The following is a 12,500-nucleotide window of genomic DNA, read 5'->3' on the forward strand; positions in this document are numbered from 1 at the left end:
TTTATATATATAACCCTATCCCTTTATTTAACCAGGTATTTATATATATAACCCTTTATTTAACCAGGTATTTATATATATAACCCTTTATTTAACCAGGTATTTATATATATAACCCTTTATTTAACCAGGTATTTATATATATAACTCTAACCCTTTATTTAACCAGGTATTTATATATATAACCCTTTATTTAACCAGGTATTTATATATATAACTCTAACCCTTTATTTAACCAGGTATTTATATATATAACCCTAACCCTTTATTTAACCAGGTATTTATATATATAACCCTTTATTTAACCAGGTATTTATATATATAACCCTTTATTTAACCAGGTATTTATATATATAACCCTAACCTTTTATTTAACCAGGTATTTATATATATAACCCTTTATTTAACCAGGTATTTATATATATATAACCCTTTATTTAACCAGGTATTTATATATATAACCCTTTATTTAACCAGGTATTTATATATATAACCCTAACCCTTTATTTAACCAGGTATTTATATATATAACCCTATCCCTTTATTTAACCAGGTATTTATATATATAACCCTTTATTTAACCAGGTATTTATATATATAACCCTTTATTTAACCAGGTATTTATATATATAACCCTTTATTTAACCAGGTATTTATTTATATAACCCTTTATTTAACCAGGTATTTATATATATAACCCTTTATTTAACCAGGTATTTATATATATAACCCTAACCCTTTATTTAACCAGGTATTTATATATATAACCCTAACCCTTTATTTAACCAGGTATTTATATATATAACCCTAACCCTTTATTTAACCAGGTAGGCCAGTTGAGAACAAGTTCTCATTTACAACTGCGACCTGGTCAAGATAAAGCAAAGCAGTGCGACACAAAAAACAACACAGAGTTAAACATGGAATAAACAAACCTACAGTCAATAACACAATAGAACAATATAAGAAAGTCTATATAGTGTGCAAATGGCGTGAGGAGGTAAGGCAATAAATAGGCCAATAGTAGCAAAGTAATTACAATTTATCAGATTAAAACTGGGGTGATTGATGAGCAGATGATGATGAGCAGATGATGATGATGTGTAAGTAGTGATACTGGTATGCAAAAGAGCAGCAAAGTAAATAAAACAATATGGGAATGAGGTAGGCAGATTGGTTTGAGGCAGAGAGTCCCAGTGGAGAGAGGGGAACCGGCTAGGCAGAGACAGCAAGGGCGGTTCGTTGCTTCAGAGCCTTTCCGTTCACCTTCCCACTCCTGGCCAGACTACACTCAATCATAGGACCAGCCGAAGAGATGAGTCTTCAATAAAGACTTAAAGGTTGAGACCGAGTCTGCGTCTCTCACATGGGTAGGCAGACCATTCCATAAAAAATGGAACTCTATAGGAGAAAGCCCTGCCTCCAGCTGTTTGCTTAGAAATTCTAGGGACAATTAGGAGGCCTGCGTCTTGTGACCGTAGCGTACGTGTAGGTATGTACGGCAGGACCAAATCAGAGAGATAGTTGGGAGCAAGCCCATGTAATGCTTTGTAGGTTAGCAGTAAACCCTTGAAATCAGCCCTTGCCTTGACAGGAAGCCAGTGTAGAGAGGCTAGCACTGGAGTAATATGATCAAATTTTTTGGTTCTATTCATGATTCTAGCAGCCGTATTTAGCACTAACTGAAGTTTATTTAGTGCTTTATACGGGTAGTCGGAAAGTAGAGCATTGCAGTAGTCTAACCTAGAAGTGACAAAAGCATGGATTAATTTTTCTGCATCATTTTTGGACGGAAAGTTTCAGATTTTTGCAATGTTACGTAGATGGAAAAATGCTGTCCTTGAAACAGTCTTGATATGTTCGTCAAAAGAGAGATCAGGGTCCAGAGTAACGCCGAGGTCCTTCACAGTTTTATTTGAGACGACTGTACAACCATTAAGATTATTCGTCAGATTCAACAGAAGATCTCTTTGTTTCTTGGGACCTAGAACAAGCATCTCTGTTTAGTCCAAGTTTAAAAGTTTTATTCCGCCACTTCCTTTTGTCCACTTCCTTTTGTCTTCCAATGTTGTGGCTTCACCATGTGTAACATCTGCGTTCAACTCACACTCCGAAACATTTAGATCCCCTGGAAACATCCCACTTTCCAGCTCTCGCTCCACATCCCAATCACCTGATTTCTAATCACCTGTTCACACACCTGCATGTCATCCTCCCACACTATTCAGTTCAGTTCCTTGCACCCCACTGTGAGGTATGGTTTGTTTTTGAGGCACACTTTTTCTGCGGGGTTTTTCCCCTGTCTTTCTCGCCTCCCGTGTTTGATAGTTTTTGCCTCACTCACAATGTATTTTGCCTTTTCCCGGACTTCTACTGTCGCCATTTTTGGACCTTCTACCTGCCCCTGGACCCAGCTACCTGCCCCTGGACCCAGCGACCTGCCCCTGGACCCAGCTACCTGCCCCTGGACCCAGCTACCTGCCCTGGACACAGCTACCTGCCCCTGGACCCAGCTACCTGCCCCTGGACCCAGCTACCTGCCCCTGGACCCAGCGACCTGCCCCTGGACCCAGCTACCTGCCCCTGGACCCAGCGACCTGCCCCTGGACCCAGCGACCTGCCCCTGGACCCAGCTACCTACCCCTGGACCCAGCGACCTGCCCCTGGACACAGCTACCTGCCCCTTGACCCAGCTACCTGCCCCTGGACCCAGCTACCTGCCCCTGGACCCAGCTACCTGCCCCTGGACCCAGCTACCTGCCCCTGGACCCAGCTACCTGCCCTGGACCCAGCTACTACTACTACTACTACTACTACTACTAGTACTACTACACTACTACTACTGCTACTACTACTACTAGTACTACAACTACTGATACTACTACTAATACTGCTGATACTACTACTAATTCTACTGATACTACTACTGGGGAGGCAGGGTAGCCTAGTGGTTAGAGCGTTGGACTAGGATCCGGAAGGTTGCAAGGTCAAACCCCCGAGCTGACAAGGTACAAATTTGTCGTTCTGCCCCTGAACACTGTTCCTAGGCCGTCATTAAAAATAAGAATTTGTTCTTAACTGACTTGCCTAGTTAAATAAAGGTAAAATAAAAAATACCACTACCACTACTGAAATTCTCTCTCTCTCTCTCTCAGTACAGACTGTCAGGTCAGTGTGTTTAGTCTGCTGGCTGAAAATACAAGATTTAATGAAACACTTCCCGCCGCTCATGCACAAGTGTTCGTGTGTTAGTGTGTGTGTGTGCCAACTTCAACTGTGTATGTATCTATAACTTCCTCTCAGCCAATACCGTTAGGGTCATTGTTAACTAATGGAGCACAAAAAGGAGAACCTCCAATGAAAACATCATTGTTATTTTGACCAGAATGCACCACAGGTCCCAGAGTCGTGTGGTGAAAAACAAATATTCTGGGGCTGTGGTCCTTATACTATATATATATATATATAATATATAATGTGATTATTCTGTGTGTTTAAAACGTTATAAAACGTTATAATTATTACTACTATTACTATTTGGATGGGGACCAGAGTTTTTCCCTATCAAGTCACATGTTTTTTTTAAATACAAAAAATCCTGTAAAATCTCCTGGAGAATGAAAACCTGCAGCAAGCTTTTATGTTTTATTTTTTTCAATATATTTTTTTAAGAAAGATTGTTTCCTATTTACAGACACCAGTGGCTGACGTTGACATTTATGATGGTAGTTTTTTTCCTGAGCCTTGTTTCTATTAAAGCACACTGGATGACTGTCATTCATGAATCCATTCCGCACAGTTCATTGTAACATTGTAGGCTACTACACGATTGTTTGCAACGTTGTAAAACACGTGTCGAGAGAAAAACTTGAGTTGGATAGAGAGTGACAAAATTCAATACCACCTTCTACACTCTTCCCTGCATCCAGCAGATCTAGGGTGTAGTCATTAGTCCAACAGTTGCAAATGTTTTCTTTTGAACAAATTCAGGTATGTTTATGCACTTTTCGTTCTGTTTGCTTCCGTTTAATAACATGTAGCAATGTTGTATCCCTCCTCCTCTCACCTTCTGCCCTTCACTTGTGGATTTCAATGAACAATCAGCTGGGTGTAGTCATTAGTCTAACAGTTGCAAAAGATTCTATTAGACAAATTCAGGTGCCCGTTTACCCCGTTTTGATCCGTTTGCTTCCATTTAAGGAACACATTTCACTTTCAGAGCAGCCACGTTGTATTCCTTTTCTCACCCTTTCCTTTTTCCGGACTTCAACACCATCAGCTGGATGTGACCAGGTAGGGAGAAAATATTTCCAAGCCAAACCATATCATAACCGCTACACACAGCCTACATCGTTGTCACCATATTAGCTAAAGTAACGTCATAGTCAACATGGCTACTAGAACTAACACGTTAGTAAACCCGCTACAATCACGCAGTAACGTTACAGAGTACAGTCAGTAAGCAGTTTAGCAATTACACCAGCAGTCCCCGGTGGCAACAAATTAGTAAAACCAAAAGCTTACTTTAACTTGGAAGAGTTCCAGTGTTTAGGGTCAATGCAAATAGTCTGAGTAGGCATTTGATTAAATGTCCAGGAGTCTTATGGCTTGTGGGTGTAGAAGCTGTTTAGTAGCCTTTTGGACCTAGACTTGGTGCTGCGGTACCGCTTGCCGTGCGGTAGCAGAGAAAACAGTCTATAACTAGTGTGGCTGGAATCTTTTGGCAATTTTTAGGGCCTTCCTCTGACACCGCCTGGTGTAGAGGTCCTGGATGGCAGGAAGCTTTGTCCCAGTGATGTGCTGGGCCGTACACACTACCCTCTGTAATGCCTAGAGGTTGGAACAGTTGCCGTACCAGGCAGTGATGCAACCAGTGAGTAGGCCTGATTACCGAGGAGGTCAGAGACCTGGCCGGGTGGTGCTCTCAATGGTGCAGCTATAGAAATGTTGAGGTGTCTCAGGACCCATGCCAAATCTTTTGAGTCTCCTGAGGGGGAATAGGTTTTGTTGTGCCCTCTTCACGACTGTGTTTGGACCATTCTAGTTTGATGTTGATGTGGACACCAAGGAATTTGAAGCTCTCAACCTGCTCCACTACAGCCCTGTCGATGAGAATGGGGGCGTGCTCGGCCTTCCTTTTCCTGTGGTCCACCATCACCTCCTTAGCCTTGGTTACGTTGAGGGAGAGGTTGTTGTCCTGGCACCACACTGCCAGGTCTCTGACCTCCTCGGTAATCAGGCTCTGTTGTGTCGTCGGCAAACTGAATGATGTTGTTGTCGTGTTCGGCCACGGTGCTCCCTTAAAGAGTGCTGTAAACCTTCACTGCAAAATGTGTTTTAATAAATTACTTGGTGGCATTTGAATATATTTAGTATAGTTATCTAAATAGGATAACTTTTTTTTTACAATTTAAATTTTACATTTTGATTAAAATTCACAGAAGAGGAACCTCCACTGACAGACAGCAACATGATTGGACAATAAAACTCTCAGGACTCAGCTTTTTAAATAGTTTGCATCGTGTATTCCTGCCCTATTCAATTGTTAATTATTAAGCAATTAATAATGAACTCACAGTCTATATCAGCTATTGTGTAATTGTGTAGTCTACCCTTGATCAGGCTGAAACATTTTCATTCAGAGTTAATGACTAACCTTAACCGTTCAGAGTTACTGACTCACCTTAACCATTCAGAGTTAATGGCTAACATTAACCGTTCAGAGTTAATGAATAACCTTAACCATTCAGAGTTAATGACTAATCTTAACCATTCAGAGTTAATGGCTAACCTTAACCATTCAGAGTTAATGGCTAACCTTAACCATTCAGAGTTAATGGCTAACCTTAACCATTCAGAGTTAATGGCTAACCTTAACCATTCAGAGTTAATGGCTAACCTTAACCATTCAGAGTTAATGGTTAACCTTAACCATTCAGAGTTAATGCCTAATCATTCAGAGGTAATGCCTACCCATTCAGAGGTAATGCCTAACCATTCAGAGGTAATGCCTAACCATTCAGAGGTAATGCCTAACCATTCAGAGGTAATGTGAGTGCTCTGATCATTAACCATCAGTTGAATGATAAGGCCAGTTTAACGTTCAGAAGAAGCCGGAGGAAATTCCAGAATTCCACATTTGATTGTTCCGACAACCGAACTTCGGAAGATTGGAGGCCAGTTTAGTCTGTAGAGAGAAACTTGGACCCTCGGCACGCACGCACACACGCACACACGCACACACACGCACGCACGCACACACGCACGCACGCACACACACACACACACACAGATTATAATAACAAGATGGATGCCACAAAAATGTCAGCAGTCTACTTAACCCTGGAACAAGGGATGTGGTTTTAAACAGAAAAAATAAAATGAATTGATGGATGAGGAGAAAAAAGGGAAATAATATCTTTAGTAGCCTGATATACAGGAGACCATCACTTCTTAAGGGCCAGTGTGGACTGTGATTGGTCTGTCGAGAGCTAGTGTTGAATGTGATTGGTCTGTCGAGAGCTGGTGTTGACTTTGATTGGTCTGTCGAGAGCTAGTGTTGACTTTGATTGGTCTGTCGAGAGCTAGTGTTGACTTTGATTGGTCTGTCGAGAGCTAGTGTTGATTGTGATTGGTCTGTCGAGAGCTAGTGTTGACTTTGATTGGTCTGTCGAGAGCTAGTGTTGACTTTGATTGGTCTGTCAAGAGCTCATGTTGACTGTGTTTGGTCTGTCGAGAGCTAGTGTTGACTTTGATTGGTCTGTCGAGAGCTAGTGTTGACTGATTGGTTTGTCAAAGCCAATGCAGGATCAAAACTGGCGGAGGAATAAAAATATCACAAATAGGAAAGTATACCAGTTTCATTTGAGGACCAGGATGTTGACAGCTGAGCCATACAGATTGCAAAATAGTCTGGAAGAGGTTTTTGATGTACCGATTCCATGGTACAGGTTCTATGAGTTGACACTGTATTTAAAACAACGCAAGATTCAAGACTTTGTGCTTTTCAGCTAAAATTATTATATAGAATTCTTGCCACCAACAAAATGTTGAATATTTGGGGCATAAAATCATCGAAGCTCTGCAGATTTTGTTGTGAGGATACAGAATCAATAGACCATTTAATTTGGTTTTGCCCTCAGGTAGCCTGTTTCTGGTCTCAGGTTCAGGAGTGGATGAAAATGCACAGCATTGATCTAAAATTGACCCTAGAAATAGTACTGTTAGGAGCTCTGGAGAGACCGGGTCAGTCAATTACTAATATACTAATACTCTTAGTAAAAGTATTTATCTTCAACACGCAATCTGTAGATTCTATTCGATTAGATAGATTGAAATTGTACGTTAAACATCACAGCATAGTTGAAAGATATGTGTTGCGTAGAAACACGAAGTGGTTGGCAAGCAGAGATAGATGGGATGGGCTGAGGGAAGCTGAGGGTTGGGATGGGCTGAGGGAAGCTGAGGGTTGGAATGGGAGAACACACACATACATGTAATAGTGTGTCATGAAAGAACCTTGGCGTGACCCTGGACAACACCCTGTTGTCATGACGTTGGCCTGGGGGGTTGGTTTATGACAGTCATAAATACCTCTTCCCCCCTTTTTCCTCTCTCTACCCTACTGATGTGACATTTGAAAACCCCTTGGTTAACATAGAGATTCTGGGAACATCAGAAGGTGGGGGGAAATGAACTATATTCTGGTAATCTGACCAACTGAACACATGCGGTGGTACTTAATGAATATGATGTCAGTTCGGTTGTCATCTGAGACATTCTCATCAATGATAAGATGACATAAACTCTACAGTGGAAAGTCTACACATGAGAGTTATCGGATTCACATGGAATTGTTGTTCAATTGAAATGTTTGAATATGAAATTATTTGTGATGGGATGAAATGTGATTTTAGCTTCTAAAATGTGAGATGTGGGTTTTCATAAGTTTGGGCTGCTCACTCAGTGGCCCGCCCACGTGAAGAGACAGGGGTTGTAAACTATGAAACACACCCCCTTTCTCCCTTCCTAAAAAGGCCTTGACGACAATAGAACTTTCTGTTCCGAGGACGTGAGGACGACGGTCCGATGTCAGAATGGTTCAGATAATAACTACAGAACGAAGCCAACATCAGCGTGAGCTTTGGTTGCGAATGGTATGAACTTTGAACTCTTATTCACTACAGAAGTGATACCTCCTAGCCGTTGAGTTAGCAACAGCAGATGCAAACGAGGGTTAGGAAGGAACAGACAGAGTATCCTGTCTACCACACAACAATGTTACTACAACGTATCCAATTGACAACCAGAGACATTCTTCAAAGGACTCCATCTACCACCAACCTACCGAAGCGCAGCTCAGAGTAAATATTTATTGCATTTTCCTTTTCCAAATGGGCAGTAATTTAGAATGCATAAGATACTGTATTTACGATAGCACAGCTTCTCTCACAGCTTATGACATAATTTGTAATCAAGTTATGATTAATTGTGTGTATGTGTAATTCTGTGTGATTAGTTAGGTATTTAGTAAATAAATAATTTAACCCAATTTTGTATTGCTGATTCAATTGCTGATTCAAAAAACTATTGAATTGGATGAAAATTCCTGTCTTTTGGCCTTGTCGTTATAGTTTTTTTTTGAGAAAAAGATGAACTTCATCTTTGCAACATATGGACTACATATGACCTACGTAATATGGCCAACATATGAACTACATATTTGCAAAATTTGAACTACATATGACCAAACATGAACAAAATATGAACTACATGTAAACTACATATGAACTACATGTAAACTACATGTAAACTACATGTGAACTACATGTGAACTACATGTGAACTACATATGAACTACATATGACCAAATATGAACAACATATGAACTACATGTGAACTACATGTAAACTACATGTGAACTACATGTAAACTACATGTAAACTACTTGTGAACTACATGTGAACTACATATTAACTACATATGACCAAATATGAACAACATGTGAACTACATGTGAACTACATGTAAACTACATGTGAACTACATGTAAACTACATGTAAACTACATGTAAACTACATGTGAACTACATGTAAACTACATGTGAACTACATATGACCAAATATGAACCACATGTGCACTACATGTGAACTACATGTAAACTACATGTGAACTACATGTAAACTACATGTAAACTACATGTACACGACATATGAACTACATGTGAACTACATGTGAACTACATGTGAACTACATATGAACTACATATGACCAAATATGAACAACATGTGAACTACATTTAAACTACATGTGAACTACATGTAAACTACATGTGAACTACATGTAAACTACATGTAAACTACATGTGAACTACATGTGAACTACATATTAACTACATATGACCAAATATGAACAACATGTGAACTACATGTGAACTACATGTAAACTACATGTGAACTACATGTAAACTACATGTAAACTACATGTAAACTACATGTGAACTACATGTAAACTACATGTGAACTACATATGACCAAATATGAACCACATGTGCACTACATGTGAACTACATGTAAACTACATGTGAACTACATGTAAACTACATGTAAACTACATGTACACGACATATGAACTACATGTGAACTACATGTGAACTACATGTGAACTACATATGAACTACATATGACCAAATATGAACAACATGTGAACTACATTTAAACTACATGTGAACTACATGTAAACTACATGTGAACTACATGTAAACTACATGTAAACTACATGTGAACTACATGTGAACTACATATTAACTACATATGACCAAATATGAACAACATGTGAACTACATGTGAACTACATGTAAACTACATGTGAACTACATGTAAACTACATGTAAACTACATGTAAACTACATGTGAACTACATGTAAACTACATGTGAACTACATATGACCAAATATGAACCACATGTGCACTACATGTGAACTACATGTAAACTACATGTGAACTACATGTAAACTACATGTAAACTACATGTAAACGACATATGAACTACATGTGAACTACATGTGAACTACATATGAACTACATATGACCAAATATGAACAACATGTGAACTACATTTAAACTACATGTGATCTACATGTGAACTACATGTAAACTACATGTAAACTACATGTGAACTACATGTGAACTACATGTGAACTACATGTAAACTACATGTGAACTACATGTAAACTACATGTAAACTACATGTGAACTACATATGAACTACATATGGCCTACATATGACCTATGTATACACTACATAGCACCTACATATAAACTACAAATTTATTTATTTGTATTTTTTTTATTTCACCTTTATTTAACCAGGTAGGCCAGTTGAGAACAAGTTCTCATTTACAACTGTGACCTGGCCAAGATAAAGCAAAGCAGTTCGACACATACGACGACACAGAGTTACACATGGAGTAAAACAAACATACAGTCAATAATACAGTATACAAGTTTATATACGATGTGAGCAAATGAGGTGAGATAAGGGAGGTAAAGGCAAAAAAGGCCATGGTAGCAAAGTAAATACAATATAGCAAGTAAATAGCAAGTAGATTTGCAGTGGAAGAATGTGCAAAGTAGAAATACAAATAATGGGGAGCAAAGAAGCAAAATAAATAAATAAATAAAATAAATACAGTTGGGAAAGAGGTAGTTGATAGGGCTAAATTATAGGTGGGCCATGTACAGGTGCAGTAATCTGTGAGCTGCTCTGACAGTTGGTGCTTAAAGCTAGTGAGGGAGATAAGTGTTTCCAGTTTCAGAGATTTTTGTAGTTCGTTCCAGTCATTGGCAGCAGAGAACTGGAAGGAGAGGTGGCCAAAGAAAGAATTGGTTTTGGGGGTGACCAGAGAGATATACATGCTGTAGCGCGTGCTACAGGTGGGTGATGCTATGGTGACCAGCGAGCTGAGATAAGGGGGGACTTTACCTAGCAGGGTCTTGTAGATGACATGGAGCCAGTGGGTTTGGCGACGAGTATGAAGCGAGGGCCAGCCAACGAGAGGGTACAGGTCGCAATGGTGGGTAGCATACGGGGCTTAGGTGACAAAACGGATTGCACTGTGATAGACTACATCCAATTTGTTGAGTAGGGCATTGGAGGCTATTTTGTAAATGACATCGCCGAAGTCGAGGATTGGTAGGATGGTCAGTTTTACAAGGGTATGTTTGGCAGCATGAGTGAAGGATGCTTTGTTGCGAAATAGGAAGCCAATTCTAGATTTAACTTTGGATTGGAGATGTTTGATGTGGGTCTGGAAGGAGAGTTTACAGTCTAACCAGACACCTAGGTATTTGTAGTTGTCCACGTATTCTAAGTCAGAGCTGTCCAGAGTAGTGATGTTGGACAGGCGGGCAGGTGCAGGCAGCGATCAGTTGAAGAGCATGCATTTAGTTTTACTTGTATTTAAGAGCAATTGGAGGCCACGGAAGGAGAGTTGTATGGCATTGAAGCTTGCCTGGAGGGTTGTTAACACAGTGTCCAAAGAAGGGCCAGAAGTATACAGAATGGTGTCGTCTGCGCAGAGGTGGATCAGAGACTCACCAGCAGTAAGAGCGACATCATTGATGTATACAGAGAAGAGAGTCGGTCCAAGAACTGAACCCTGTGGCACACCCATAGAGACTGTCAGAGGTCCAGACAACAGGCCCTCCGATTTGACACACTGAACTCTATCAGAGAAGTAGTTGGTGAACCAGGCGAGGCAATCATTTGAGAAACCAAGGCTGTCGAGTCTGCCGATGAGGATGTGATGATTGACAGAGTCGAAAGCCTTGGCCAGATCAATGAATACGGCTGCACAGTAATGTTTCTTATCGATGGCGGTTAAGATATCATTTAGGACCTTGAGCGTGGCTGAGGTGCACCCAAGACCAGCTCTGAAACCAGATTGCATAGCAGAGAAGGTATGGTGAGATTCGAAATGGTCGGTAATCTGTTTGTTGACTTGGCTTTCAAAGACCTTAGAAAGGCAAGGTAGGATAGATATAGGTAGGTAGCAGTTTGGGTCAAGAGTGTCCCCCCCTTTGAAGAGGGGGATGACCGCAGCTGCTTTCCAATCTTTGGGAATCTCAGATGACACGAAAGAGAGGTTGATCAGGCTAGTAATAGGGGTGGCGACAATTTCGGCAGATAATTTGAGAAAGAAAGGGTCCATATTGTCTAGCCCGGCTGATTTGTGGGGTCCAGATTTTGCAGCTCTTTCAGAACATCAGCTGACTGGATTTGGGAGAAGGAGAAATGGGGAAGGCTTGGGCGAGTTGCTGTGGGGGGTGCAGTGCTGTTGACCGGGGTAGGAGTAGCCAGGTGGAAAGCATGGCCAGCCGTAGAAAAATGCTTATTGAAATTCTCAATTATGGTGGATTTATCAGTGGTGACAGTGCAGTGGGCAGCTGGGAGGAGGTGTTCTTATTCTCCATGGACTTTACAGTGTCCCAGAACTTTTT

At 40.5% G+C, this 12,500-nt stretch overlaps 1 protein-coding gene across 3 annotated transcripts in view; it reads right to left on the reverse strand.

The window, feature by feature from the left end:
- LOC149973524 (uncharacterized) overlaps positions 1–12,500 on the reverse strand; it is a 272,367-nt gene that overhangs the window by 224,928 nt on the left and 34,939 nt on the right. The window lies entirely within an intron of this gene.

This window comes from Oncorhynchus mykiss, chromosome 21 (assembly GCF_057628025.1).
Source record: "Oncorhynchus mykiss isolate SJ-2025 chromosome 21, ASM5762802v1, whole genome shotgun sequence".
Classification (NCBI taxonomy): domain Eukaryota; kingdom Metazoa; phylum Chordata; class Actinopteri; order Salmoniformes; family Salmonidae; genus Oncorhynchus; species Oncorhynchus mykiss.